Below are 16,461 nucleotides of genomic sequence, written 5' to 3'. Positions count from 1 at the left end.
AATAAAAAAAAAACAATTGTTCTCTGTGCTACATTTCACTGTCGGACTCTAGTCCAACATACCTATCCGACCTCACCCATGTGTACACAGCAGCAAGATACTTACGCTCCTCTTCTGACAATCGTATACTCATTATTCCCACTATGAAAACAAAGTCATATGGACAGCGTTCTTTTGCATACCAGGGCCCAGCAACGTGGAATGAATTGCCCCCTGAACTTACACACAAAGACACAGTGGTCCCATTCAAGAGTGCTCTCAAAACTCACTTATTTCGACTGCAAGAACAAACTTAAAGACCTAATAATGCTTCCTACCATAAATATTCTCAGCATGTTTATTTTTTATGTTTTCCAATTTCATGGTGTTTGTTTTGCAAACATATCATTATATGTTGTTTTTTATCTTATATGTGTTGTCCAATGTTGTAAAGCGCTTGGAGCTTCTAAAGATTAGGCGCTATACAAAGTCCTCATTATTATTATTATTATTATTATTTTTATTATTATTATTATTATTATTATTATTATTCCAGCCTTCTGTTAATATTTGCATGTTTAGCCGATTTCTTTGTGACATCTGGAGAGATTTAAACAGTCTGGATATGGTTATGTCATAACTAGATGGTGTTTCACATACCGTATAATGGCCCGTGAAATTAGGTCCAGGGACAGGCACAGGATATTGTAATTTTGTGATTTTCTGCATTTTCTGCGAGTTAAATTTAAATAACGGAATTTATTTTGAATGAAACTTGAACCAGTTGTATTGCGTAATAATGGATACTAGTCATGCCCCGAGTCTCAAGCTAAAGATCACACATAAGGCTATTTGAAATAATCAAAGTGTTTTCATGCGACTTTAGCTCAATGTATGTATGTATGTATGTATATCTATGTATATGTATATATATATATATATATATATATATATATATATATATATATATATATATATATATATATATATAAACTTAATAGTGTGTCATGTATTTATAGCAATATCCTGTACCACATACGTTAACGTCAAACACAAGGGAGTGGACTGCTTCATTATCTAGGCTGTCACCTTTTAATACCTTCCGTACGTTTTGATGAAACGTTATCCAGTTACACACTCTATGATGAAGCTGGCAGGTTTGGCTCTTAGGTCAAGGATATTGGTGGCGTAGAGGGCACGTGATGGGCATATAATATATATTCTTGTTGCATCTTCAAGATCAATGTTGCATAATTTGAGAGGGATTCTTTATATACTTTTGCCATCAGCCCATGCGACACTAATGTTAAATAGTGGGTGATATAAGCTCCTGCAACTTAACCACCTTTGTCGTGGATTTGTCGTCAATTTTCTGTGCAGGTAACAATAACAATATAGGGTTAATTGATTAAAGGGAAGATCATGTATAAATGTTGTTTTTCCGAAGATTTATTACTTCAAATATTCTTCCATTAAGTTCACAATGACACAGATATTGGAGCCTGAGAACTCTTCACATGAACACAGATGTGAAATACGCTCAGAACATGAGGAGTGTTCCAACTCCTGAAGCTTTTCAGAGACTGAGACATGTCACAGCGTTACGTATAATGCCTTGTTCGTTTATTGTTTGTCCTGGATGAACTTACGACGTGACAAAAGGCTTTGTTTCCTTAACAGCCGTTAAACATTCAAAGAGTTATTTTATATAAGTTCTATTTTTGACTGCTTTTATAGGACCCATTCGAACTGTACAGCAGCCAGGTAGTAAATACAGTGTTTCATATTACCCCCTCCCAATAAAATACTCAGGCAAAATGTTTGCCAAAGTATTGGTGGAAACATTTACTATGTCATAATCTACAAACAAATATGTTTATATTCGTCCCTTTAAGAGCCTGGTGGGAACATGATGTTCACACGTTCTTCAAAATCATTTCATTTAATGTTGCCAAACTTTCAAAAAATGTTCAATGTGGCATGTTTTAGTGAATGTTGTTTCGGACAGTCTCCATAGCGAGCAAGCATCTTTAATATCAGCCAGCAGAAATTTGTTTTAAGATTTTAAAAACTATAATGACTCTTGAAGTCAAATCTTATAAATGAAATAAATATCTTTAATATTTATACAAGATGCTGGATGAAGGGAGAACAAGAAACTGTCTGCTAAATGACCAATCGATTAATTTGGCGGGGGATGGGGGCTCCGTGGCTTTATTTTCAAACCAGAAATTTGTTTTTATATTTCCATCAAGATAGTTAAGTCTTTTCAACTAATATAATTAAGTATTATATGATTATTTTTCCACACATAAAACAGAGAGATTCCAAAAGCTATCTTCAAGCCGGACATTTGTTGTTTTGGGCTCAAACTATTCCAGTCCCATTGAAAATCAAAGGAGCGGACCTGAAGTTTAATGCAACCAGGGGAAAAATATATAAACCATGTTTAACCTGCTGTTTACTATTCTGTATTCTGTTTGTACTGTTATTTCAATATATGCCTAGCAAGCCATAATTTTTTCCTTTAAAGATGTTTCCTTTATCCCTTGATACTTCCCTTTATTTTGTTTTAGAAAGGGGTAAGAGTTATAATCCGTTCACAATATTTTTCGCTAGAATACTGTATTATATCTCACAGTTGTATCGATAATGTCATTAAGTTAGGGGTGTTTTTTTATACAAATATGTCTGTCGATCCATCAGTCTTGCTTAATAATTCCTGTACAGCTTCACTTATTAAAATGAAACTTGAACACTGGATGTATTTTATGTTTGTGATGAGCATGTGTTTGTACTCTATGTACATTATAACTAAACCGATCCATTCTCATCCTTTAATTCTTTTATTTTACGAGAAACAGACAGACAGACAGACGGGCATAGACAGAGAGAGATGTTATTACGTGAACTTCGATCTTAACCACATTTAGATTTGTCATGTAATCATATTAGCTCAGTCAAGCTCTATTTTCAGACCCTTCGAACGTTGACCTTCTCTAAAGACGATTTTCAGCTTATTAGACTGAACACAAGCTGAGTTTCAATTTTGTTTTATAGATTTGAAATCAAAGGAGAAAAATGGAATCGAAGACGAAAAGCCCCTTTTGAAACTAATCCACGATTGTTATTCAATTAGGACAACTTTGTTTATTTTAGAAAACTGCTCAAGCATGTTTTTCAATAGATTTATTTCTGCACATAACAGGTCTGTACTGGTGAATGTACAGATTGTAATGTTTTTGTAAAACCAAAATTAAAATTGTCTAGTTTTGTTGTGTCTACTGAAGAGGTGCACCCATCTCATCTCGAGGAACCTCATCTCCTCTGGTGATGATGCATGTGGAACATTAGGACTAACATCTCAAAATGCCAGTCTCGTTTCTTCTCAGTTATTCAAATCCTTTTTAATGCTACTTTCAGTCATTTTACTTTCAGTATTTCATAAACATTCAGATAGATCAAATTCATTTTCAATGTTATCCATGTTTTCTGTGCTCATAAAACCTCTAGGAACCAAAGGCTGTACCAATGAAAATCGCATTTCAGTGAACTCTGTTGACTTGTTTTGAGAACATATAATTGACTCGATAGTATAAAAGCAATGCTCTTTGTTCGTGTTTGCTCAGTTTCTACACATTTTCGTGTTCTTAACCATCTCACCCAAGTTTATTTATGAGTTTCTTTCTGGCCGCTCACTTTTGTCTATGCTCAAAATATCACATTTTTCTCAGGTCAAACATTAATGTTCTCGTCTATTTTATTCCCAGTCCAAATTTGGGATATAAACTGTCAAATAAACGTTTTATGATATTAACCATTTTAATTCGACTCAGAAATCTTATTCAATTGTAAAGTTTTCTGTACTCATTACTTTATAATTGTTATGCGAGTCATTTCATGTGCCTAAAAGCAAGGTCTAGTTTTCGCACTACTCTAATTTCATTTATTTACATTTTCTCATTGTACTCAAGTGGAACAAATCATTCGTTGAATTTTACAATGCGTGTTGGTTCTCACCTTTTTCTATTAGGTATTCTAAGACCATATTGTCGTAGTAGAAAATAGGGAGCTTGTCCTTGGGATACAAATTGCTCTTGAAATATTCCAGATCAATTTGCCTCTGAAATTTATATTCACCTTCTTTCAGCATTTTCTAAGTCTCCGATATTAATTCACTTTTTTGAAATCTTTATAGAAACAAATAAGCTCTTACAATGTCATCCAAAGTGGACAACTTATTTTCAAATCCTACTCCAGAACACTTAGACTCCATGAAAAAGGATGAATTGCGCAAACTTGTCACAGAAGATCATCTTTCTGAAGCATGCTCTTCTTTAACGAAGCAAGGACTTCGTCCAATGTTTTGTGCAAAGGAATTTTTTGGATTTGATTCGCGAGTCTCAGTCTGGATCTAACTTGCAAATTATTGAATTGAAATTAAAACGCAAGACTGCTTCAGCATCAGACGAAAGAAAGAAAAATGCAGTTGCAGAAAGAAGAAAGAAATACAAATGCAATGTCGGTTGCAGAAAAAAGAAAATGACAAAGATAATGAGAATTGAGGCTAATGCAAATAAAGAGGCAATATGGAAAGGACGGTAGAGAGAATTACAGAGAGAAAGAGGAAAGGAAGAAAGGGAATTTCAATTTAGATTAAACGAAAAAGGTCTGGCAAATGAAGTGCATATCCCCACTTTACACACAAATTCAAGTTTCGATGTTACTAAGAATATTAGGTTAGTACCCCCTTTTTTAAAGAAAAAGAAATAGATAAATATTTTCCTCATTTTGAAAAACTGGCTGAAATTCTGAAATGGCCAAGTTATTACAAAGTGCACTTTTTAAACAAGCTCATGACATCTACACTTACAAGTCAGTACAGTGGAGTGCTGATTATTATCTAGTTAAGGAAGCTATCTTGAGGAGTTAATTGTAGGTACCTCAGGCTTATCAACAAATATTTAGGAACTATGAAAATTAAACTGTACTAACTCATATTGAACTTTCAAGAGATAAAGACCAAGATTTTGGTAAGTTGTTCTCTGCCAGACAATCTCAGACAACTCATTAGTTTAAGAGTTAAAGAGCTGCGTACATGGTGGCGTAAAGAGTTACCTTGATGAGCGAAAGGTGGAAACCTCAGAAAATGCAGCTCTTGCAGCGGATAAGTATTCCGTAGCTCAAAGTTTGTTTTGCTTATTAAGCGTTTTACTCAGCAGTCTTATGGCAAAAAGCTATTTCCGTACGAGAATTTCTAATTTTTTTGCGCCAATTTTAAGAATAAGGAGTCACATAAGATTGATCAGAAATCCTTATCTCATCCTAAGCGCATCTATAGCAAGAAGAAAGTACATGTCATTTATGATTCCTGTAAATTGAAAACAGTGCAACATAATAAAGACAGATCTATTCCAAATGCTCTTGTTTCTACAGGTCAAGGTCACGGTCATGTATTGAAGCTAAACATTTCTTGGATCAAACAAACCGAAGTCTCATTTTATTATGGAGAATACTGAAATATTCATCTTGAACTGTTCTATATCACTAAAGCAGGGTTCTGCTAATCATATATATTTTAACATTTTAAGTGATACAGAAGCTTCTAAAAATTCTTTTTATCAGGTTCGTTGTCTTTTTCTGAGACGTCTTCTTCTAATGAGTACAGTGCGGTTTTGTCAATGCTCCTTTTTGTTTGTCATCAGCTATATTATCATGACCCGTGACAGTTAGAATAGTGACGTCTTTTCCCATCGAGGGTATTCATTGATATTCCTAGGTAACAACATAGCAGGAGATAAGGTAGTGTGTGTCTGATTTGGATTTTTAACGTAGCTTTAACAATTTTTCAGTCATTTCGCTACAATGTCTGCAGTGTGACAGTTTATAATGATGTCTAGCGCTTGGGCATCATGCCGCAGACATGTATCACGATGTCCCACCCAGTCACATTATCCTGACACCAGGCCGACCAGTCCTAACACTAACCTCTTAATGTTGACTACCAAGCGAGGCAGCTGTTAGTACCATTTTTGTAAGTCTCTGGTATGACTTGGCTGGGTATCGAACCCATGACCTCCTGCTTCCGGATAACATTCTGCTAAATCCACTTGTAACAGTCTTGTTAGTTTTACTCAGCTTGTCCAGTTTCTAGAGTTAAGGCAAATACAACTCTTGCGAATGATGTTGATCAGAAAAGTATTTCTTTAGCTGACCCACGTATTAGTCAGAAATTTGTTGAGGTAACATTTGCTCCTCTTATTGACCAATCAACAGGTGATCTTCAATTTACTAGTCTATATCATTTTTCTCATCAGGTTGACAAGTGACAATCACTGGTCGTCGAACAGGAAAATCATTCTAAGATCTGTTTGTTTTAGAATGCTATTAGCGAAACTGAAGACACAAAGTACATGATTGTTATTTTGTATAAGTGGTTTCCTTATGAAAACATTAGGTACCTACTAGTGGCGAGAGGTCATTGAGATATCAAATTATATCCTGTTATTGACAGGAAATTCTTAGTTTATCTCATTCAACTCCTTTGCATGGTCATTCAGGAATCAAAAAGATTAATAACAAGGTCATGAATCACTTTCATTGCCCAAATATTGAAACTGATGGTAGTAGATGGTAGTAAATATTGTAGCTTGTGAAACACTTGTAAAATGGTTTGAAATACCTAAGGGTCTTCTGCAACATATTCCTGCATTTGATGAGCCATTTAGCAGAACACATGGTAGACTGTGTCGGTCTCTTACATAAGACCACGTTAGACAACCAATACTTATTGACCATAATGTGGGCATCTACAAGATTCCCGGAGGCGATTGCTTTGAAGAATTTCAAAACTTAAACGATGGAAAAGCATTGATAACGTTTTAGCTCAATTTGACCTCCCCATGTCTGTCCAATCTGATCAAAAGGGTAACATTTTACATCTGGAATATTCTAGCAAGTTATGTGTTAATAAGTATGCAGCAATTTGTTGTGTCCTGCCTATCACCCTGAAAGCCAACAGCTTGAAAACGATTCTTTCAAAATTTCAAAAATATATTATTGTCATATAGTATTGATAAAGGAAAATATTGAGACGAATTTATTACTTTACAGTCTTTTGCTGTTAGGGAAACAGTTCAAGAATCTTTCATTTAGTTTTTGGACATTGAAGTTGTTAAAAGAAAAACTAATAATACATACAAGATGTCAAATGCTTGTGAGGCTGCAAGGACTAATTTTCAATATACGTAGTCAAAAAATGAAATTAATTTATGGCAAAAATGCAAAGAAAATGAGTTCTCAGCCTAATGATAGAGTTCTGGCATTCTTACCCATGCTATAATATCATCTTCAGGCTAAGTATTATGGTCCTTTCACAGCTGAAAATAAATTAAGTGATTTTAATTATACCATCAATGCTTCCGAGGGCAAAAGACGAAAATTATTTTGCCATATAAATATGTTAAAGGAGTATGTTGATAGACATACACAGATTAATTATGCAATCAATTTAGTTGTACGTTTCCCACACCGTGAGGATTTAGGCGAGATATAACAATCAGACTGTACAGACTTTTTTAAAATTATGAATGGTCAAGCGAGAAATTTTCGCATATGCAGCAACAAGGAAAGAATAAACTAAAACAAATATTAGTTGCATATGATCACTAGTTTCCTGATGTTCCTAGACGGACAAATAAAGCCACATTGAAATTGCAGACACACACACACACACACACACACACACACACACACACATATATATATATATATATATATATATATATATATATATATATATATATATATATATATATATATATATATATTTATTTATTTATTGTTGGATTGTATAATTGCTTTCCAACAAACGACTGCTGCTACGTCACCGCTACACAGGTCACCACAGGCACATCTTCTCTTGTGACGTTGAATTTAATTTATATTCCTACTCAAGTTGATACAGAACTTCAATTATTAGTACTCGTGTCTTTAATTCTGCGATTATCTGGGATTTAAGTCGCGTTCCCTTAAGTTCCTTTTTACATTTTCAATTTATATTATAGAGAAAGAAATTGTTGAATTTTAGCAAACTTGTTACTTCTTTGTATTACTTATTTGAAGACCTTGGAGTCCTAATGGTATTGCAATAAATGGAAAAACAAACAAGGATAATATAAAAAAAGGCCTAATTCTTCCAACAGAAAATCAGACTTTTTTGACCAAATACACCGCTCTTCTTTAGGAAAAAGTATAAAACCGTCACATCTGTAACATCCTCACAGCACCCATACCAAGGCAAAAAGTGTGTCTTGCTTTCTCGGTTCATATCAAGTAAAGGGAGAATGAGTAGATGAAGACCGTGATAATAAAAGGACGAAAAGTACTAGCACAGCTGTTGTGATAAAATTGCTTACTACCAGTGAACGGTGTAATTATAATCGATCTTTCATATCATTCTTGGTATACTTTATTTCGCATGGTCAAGTCCAGACAAGATTACGTTTGCACTAGTCCAAATTGTGCATGTTTATTAGCTGTGTCTATTAGTAAGGCACTTTAAACTATTGCGTCTTTACCAAAATGAAATATTAAGTGTAGCATATAATGTTAAGGTTCTTGAAGTAAAACATAATGTTAATGAGGGTACTTGGCTCACGTGTGTTAATGAGGAGTATTTGATTCACATTCGTATTATCGTTGTCCTCAGATTGTTCTGAAGAGTCAAATGGCATCAGAGCAGAAAAAGGGCGTTTCCACATACAACTAATACAAAGGTTTCTTTTATGTCTTTCTTTTGGCAGCGGACAACAGATTTATCGACAAGTACAAAATTCACTTGAAAATGGTTGGATGTTTAATTGTGAGTTTGTTACATTGCACATTATATATATATATATATATATATATATATATATATATATATATATATATATATATATAAACATAAAATTGAGAGTTTAAGCAACATTTTGAATACTGTTTTATATCTCACAGTTGTATCGATAATTACTAGTTTATTTAAATCACAACTGGGCATAGCTACATAACATGTATTAATATATGTTCATAGATCACATTATTGAACATTACCCCCAAATTTGTTTCAAACTAAAGCACATTTTCTTTCTTTTTCTCCGAATCTTCCCTGTCTGTATCCCTTGTAGGTAAGAAGATTTAACACAAATAGACTTCAATCTTATAATCAATGAATAAGACCAAATCCATTTATTCCACCTTATATCTGCATCACTTTTATTACTCTGAAAACTACCACATTAAAAATAAATGTAAAATTGTGCAGATAATTTACATGACAAATCTCACCGTATACATAATTTTGTTTAAAATAAACCCTCATTCATTGAATAAGGTTGAAAAGAATCAAAATAAGCATTATCAGGTGAAATATCATATCAATCGTTCTAGCTTTCCATTCGGGAACGCTCGTTTACTTCATTAATAGAACCTTTTTGAGCCGTCAATCATTGATCGTGACATTTTAAAGACCACATTGAGTGTCTGTCCTCTTGGTATCATACCACTAGAATGAATGAACAAATATTTGAACGAGACAAGACATATAAAATAAACTTTTGCACAATGATTTATTTTATTTTCGATGTATTACTTAATATTTTTGCCATAACTTTGAATCCTTGATGTGTACCGGTAACACCAGTTATCAATTTTATTTATGTTAGACTAACTCATTTCACCGGAAGCGTTCTCTACCTCGTTTATTTTGTTTGCATTTTGTTAAAGTGGATTGAACAAAAGCGATGCATCACTAATGATACGAATGGCACAAATGTCCACACTTTCAGATAAAGGAAAAACCCTTTTGATTGGCTGTCCTTGGGAATGCTTGAGAATGAAAACAAGTTTAGATTCAGTCTGTTATACTCTCTTTAAAATCTATCACAGCAGTTGAGAGATATAAAATAATGCGTACTAACTTTTTGGCAAGTGTGTTAGCCATGTGTGAGTGCTGTTCGACAGAACTAGTTTGTGCCAATACGTTTGAGTGCTTAGTGGCTATTTCAGAAGAACTGTCAGTATGCAATCTACATTACTTGGTTAAACTTTACACCAGCGCATGTGATATATAGATAGGTAGATATCTACGTGGCTCTACATAAAGCTGAACTCGGGCCAATAGTTGATATATGGATAGGCAGATATCTACACCTACTGTGGTTGTTTCGTGTATTACCTCAAGATACATTAGTAGAGATTCTGTAATTATATTCAGCCAAAACAAGAATTATATCGTGCTTGTAGAATAATGTCAGTTTCTATGCTTGGCACTTTGTTGCGGCACTAAATTAAAAAGAAATCGCTAAAGATATTTTGAAGCAATAGCTGCACTGACTAAATTACGTTTGGCAGTTTGGTATATTTTAGTAAAAAATGAAAATCACGTATTTTATTTCTTATACTATGCAGCAATAATGATCCACCACACGAAAATTATAAGTGGTAAAGTCTAAGAAAAGTACTGATATTAATGCCTCTGCTATGAACATTCATTCACTCACAAACGTTCTCTTTTAACAAACAGATTAGCAAATGCTGTCTGAAACTGGTTGCTAGTGAAACTGGTGTATTGTGATAGTTATCAGAGCTTGCAAAGTATTTCCACTTTCAAAACAATATTTTAGACATTAATGTAACGTAAAAAGAAAAAAAAAAAAACATGGGAATATTCTTGTTTTGCTTGGATAGTATTTAAGCTTATTAAAAATATCTTTCTTAGTTTTCCATACTCGAGAATCGTCTCTGTTTTGGTGGAAGTATTTGTGCAGTTCCGACAACTGTTTTATAAGTAGAGACAACCATAGAGCCATATAAGTCATATCATTATTTTATTGATTATTGTATTTGGTGCAACAATTTGACTACTCTAATCAGAACATGTGACGAGTCATGAAACCTCTATGGTAAGGTGGATCATCTTTTGCTTTAAATTCGATGTTGGTGGGTTACATTCGCACAACAAATAACCAAACAATCTTGTCAGACCACAATACTTCTCCTTATTTGCTGTAGAAAAACAAAGACACCAATACATTTCAAATTGATATATATGATATATATATATATATATATATATATATATATATATATATATATATATATATATATATATATACACACATAGCAGTCAATTCCACATTTGAAACATTTTGTTATGTTGTTAGAAAACAAGTTTGATATATGGTATCTCCATGTTGACATATCGGTATCTCTAACAGCACGACAAAGATTACGAAGTATTTACTGTTTTAATAGGAATGTCCATCGTCTCTGGAGTTACAACTATTTAGATGGTAAGGCATAATATATATTGTCTTCGTGGCCTTGGGTATACACATTGTGTGTTAAAACGCCCTCAATGACTGGATACGAGTGAATTTGTGATAGTTCAATAACAGCACGGTAGAGTAGAAGGACTGGTGTTCCATGCATTTACCATGAACTCGAAGAACTGCAGCCACGTTTGTAGCACAACATGTCTACTAACATAATTAAGTAATGATCTTAAATGTGAAGATAATGACAAGCTTATGTTATTCGATGCTTATTCTTGTTATATTATATAAGTGTGCAATGTTTCATCCGTTACCCTAATTGTATATTGAAAATAAATTTGGGATGGAAAACGTACCAAGCCGTGCTCTTGATTCTATTGACAGGACCCAGTGTGTGATACGTGACAGACCTAACAGTGATTATGACTATAATTATAGCAAGGTTTAGCCCTAAGTCTGATACAGATCTAAAGTAAAAGTACAAATATGTAAGTATGATCTAAAGCTTTAAACACCGAAACTTGGACGTGTCCTTGAAGATAAGACCCGATTCAGTCTAATATGCAACACAATTTCTAACAATGAAATTACGTGCACATCATGTTTAATACATAAAAACCTCAGATGGTTAGAAGATAAAAAGCGGATAAAAAAAGAAATAAAAACAATTAAGTATTGACTTATTATTAATGTATTTGGACAGTGCGGCAAACGTAAGCCGTATATCCAGGACTTTTAAGTCAAGACACCAATATGGCATATGCCAAATTATTTAATCAAACTGCCTAAGTGTACCAGTGTCGTCCATTAATCTCCAACGACTTTAAAGTTTGGAACGGAATATATGAAAAAAGTAAAATATTCATCCACGACCTTGGTCTTGACCTGATATCGGAGCCGATGATTTATATTTAATGAACCATCTAAAGGCAATGTATTGGTCAACCGTCTTTCATCCTTTACTATAAAAGGTTTAGAAGTTAAAGAGTAGAAAATAACATGTGACCCACTGATGGACAAAATATCTTTGACAAAACACAGGGTAATTACAAATCTGCGATTTTCTCATTCGGCAAAGACCGTAACATTTATATTGTATACGACTGAGAATGGTGCTACGCACTCTTTAAGATTCAAATGATGTTGGTACGCGCGTGTTGATTGCTGTGGCTAAAGTGTCCTTTAAGTACAGACTGACACGTATCAATGTCAGCGGAATGCAAAACAATGCGGACCTTCCTCAGACTCGTACATTTTATATTGATCTCTCGTGTAATGAAAAACTTGTAGATTAATATTTACCCGTGTTACAGGAGATGTTGGCTATTGACAGGTCTGAATAATGTTCACAACAATTTTAGCCACTGTTGTGGACGACACCACAACAGAAATGAGTGACACCTAAGTCATTCCAATGCTAAAATAATGTTTGGAATGCTGCCGATTTTGTAGCATAGAGATTCACGCAACTCATAACAGATTATTTTAAAAGAAATAAACTTGAAGTGGCAAATCATACATTCAAGTCAACGATTGCATCAGTAAAATATGGTGAACTGTCAGAAGACAAAGAGTCGAATTGGAAAGTTCTAGCTTTCAACAACAATGCCCTTTTATCACCGAACTTCATTGCATTGTGCAAATTATCAGATTACCTGTGCGAATAGTGAACTTAAAATTGTATTTGTCACTTGGTTGAATTGTTATAATATTCATGCACTTTGGTTACTCCGCCTGTTGGTAGCATGATTTCAATATTACGATAATACGTCTTTGATATAAGTTACATTTTATGGACGTATGCATTTTCAGATTTCGTTTATTATGTATGGGCTAAACTAATGAAAATCTGTTACGTGCTATTGTAATACAAATAAAATTGGGTCCGTGCATCATATATTTATATGTTATTACCCAGCGATATTCAATTATTATCCTTTGTTGTTGTTATCGGTTTTAGCGCTATTTCCTTCCCAAGATGATCTATGCTTTGTTGCCAATATAAACGGTGGAGGAAAAGCCAGGGGAAACCCCGGAAAGCACCACCGACTCACTAGAAGCTACTCGCAAGCTTTGTCACGTACCCACATGGATTTATCGTGCTAATAAAATGTCTGATGTAATAAATAACTCATTTGATTGATATGACAGCACAAGCGTGTTTAATGATACACAATCTAATGTTGGTTTCTGTGCTAGTTTAATAACTATGCTGAAGTAGACAGATCCAGCCAGAGATTAAATAGAAATTCCAAATATGCTGTTTCATTGATTGTGAGTGGAAAAAGTCGAGATAGAAAAAAGATATTACTAACTGAAAATTCCTCAACTATGCAGCTCATCATATTTGCTAGAGAAGTTTACAAAATACCAAGATGGAATTAGAATCAATCAGTGTGATCATATCCTTTTCTTTTATTGTGTGTGCCATAAAGATCACGCTAAGTGCTATATCAAAAGGGTGCTAGCCATTTCTGTTTGTTAACTACTCAACACAGTTGTGCCTATAATCAGGTAAACTTTGAAAAGCAATATACTGATTAACATTAGTAAAAATGCAGCCAAACTGTTTATGTATCTTTATTTCGCACGTTGAAATCTTAATCTGGTCGGTTTGATAAGGGCTGGATGATAAAAGCTCAGTGAGTACAGATTACACATGTTGACCAATCGGCAAATAATAATAGAAGTTGACGGTAACCGTCGTATATTACAAATGTTAACCTGCATCACTAATACCAGACAATGTTTCCACCATTGGGGGGGGGGGGTTGCCACAATTCCTTGAGAGTTATCAACACATGAACTAAGATCGATATTCGGTTCTTTTGTAAGTAATGTCCTTGTCTTTATCACTTGGAAAGAGGTAAATTTTATATTCACATTTTCAAATGTATATGATGTCTATTGTTTGTCAGGTTCTAAATATTTGCTCTTGCTCTTGTTATTGTTCTTTTGCTTTATAATTTTGGGGAAAAGACAATGTTTGTTTTAATACAACTACTTGTCCAGGAAAGAGACAAAAACACATGATAACTTTGGTTGATGGTATTGCTATCAAAGTTCGTAAAGCCTTAACGCAAAGTCCGAAGTAGAAATAAATGCACATGAATGAAGGTCCGAGACTCTAAAATCAATAATTTAAAGCAAGGACCAGACATATGGTAAAAGCCAAAACTTTTCTTGAGTCTGGTCATATAATGGCAAACGTGTTGTTGTTGTTGTTCTTGTTGCGGGGTTTAACGCCAGTTTTTAGCACACGATAGGCTATACATGGCGGCCATTATTAATGGTGGAGGACGAACCCGAGAAAACCCCGGAAAGAACCACCGACCCACGAGAAGCTACTGGCGGCAAACTTGCAATTATGACCAAATTCAACAGAAAGAAAACTCATATAGTACCTGGCCTCCTTAGGGTAATTGTCGTTATGGATGATGATGGTGATGATTATGATCATGACGATGACGACGACGACGATGATGATGATGATTAAAATTAGCATGATTGACTGGTTGATTTATCTGACATTACAGTGAATATTTGCACATTGCTCAATCACAGGTGGATGATGCCTGAATATTTTCCTACACTTTAATATTTAAGTACAGGTAGAGATGTGCTCGATATAAATACCAATGTGGAAATTATCGTATCTTCACCTAAATTACGTTGTCTTCTATAAGGATATACAGATTTCAGTCAAAATATAGAGTTTGGTTTCATTATTTTTCACTGATTTTATATTTGTTTATATAGCACAAGTGCTGAAAACACAAACACTGCTTCCCAATAAAAAACCTTTATATACATTGCTGGCGATTTGGCGCTTGCATAGGCGCAGTTAATGTATGAGTTCACGAAATGTTTTCATGTATATTGCGTCCTGTTGTCTAACCTACGTTATTGATTATACGATATGAATATTGAAGACATAAAGTATATTTCAATCAGTTACATGTTTACTTTTCAGAAAAAGTAGATCACACATTTTTTGACTAGAAGAATCTCGAAAAAGGCGATGTAGATTATTCAATATTATCAATTATCCAGACAAACTGGTAGAATATAATTCCTAAAGATATAGATGATTATTCGGATAACTCCTCGAGAAGTGTGTGTGTGTGTGGGATCTGGATTTTTAATGTGGCTTTAACAATTTGTCAGTCATATCGCTACGATGTCTGCAGTGTGAACTCCTCGAGAAGACTTACCAAAACTGAATTGAATCTGATTCATTCTAGACTTCTGATGGTCCTGATTCAATCTAGATTATAAAATGTACTCGCAGACAAAAGCAGCAGTCAGAAGTTCATGAGAGCAAACTCAACGCATTATTCACGATTGAAAAGTCAGAACAATGGGCTCATATGAAAAAATAAGACATAATAGTATGCTCCGATTTAAGTTAATACATACAATAGTATAAATATGATACGATTTGAACATCAAAAAGGTGAATACAAATTTGTATACAGCCTATTAAATAATAACCCATAACAATTTTACGTTTACCCTCCGACTGATTTACTACTTTGAAGAAGATAACATAAAAGCACTAGCCATTCATTAAATTTTTCGTTCCGATGATATAAAAACTCTGATTTCCTACTTTGCAATGATTATTATCACAAACTCCATTTTCATACCTTCTTGTGTAGTATAAGTTATACCCGATGTTGATATGTTCAGTAGAACATGGTCCAAATAGTTTAAACCTAATATTGCAAGTGTCATATATGAAGATAAAACCATCATCTGATGCATATTTCATAGAAATTATTATCCAATAAGTCAAGTATCCGATAAAAGTTCCTTATCTGGAAATGTCCGTGATAACCATTGTTTCCTTGATTATTTGATTTCCTAGCTTTGTTTTGTTTATTTAGTTCTGGTTTTTATTTCATTGGTGGGTCGGTTTTAGCATATTTGAATATGAAACCAACGAAACCCGATGTAATATGTATTTATCTAATAAACTCTATCATCAGATATGACATGACCTAGAGACAAGCTCGAACACGATTTTGAACTTATTTAGACACGTCTCTCTCAAATCATAAGATAACTTTCTTGTTGACATAAATGAGATCTAACGAACAATTTCACTGTACCTATCATCATCACCAGTTGTCGAGCTAGCCGTACATCATACACTTTAGGCTTG

The sequence above is a fragment of the Sinohyriopsis cumingii genome, chromosome 18, assembly GCF_028554795.1.
Source record: "Sinohyriopsis cumingii isolate HCF-2022 chromosome 18, ASM2855479v2, whole genome shotgun sequence".
NCBI classification, from domain to species: Eukaryota; Metazoa; Mollusca; class Bivalvia; order Unionida; family Unionidae; genus Sinohyriopsis; species Sinohyriopsis cumingii.
Note: the sequence above shows the minus strand (reverse complement) of the source record.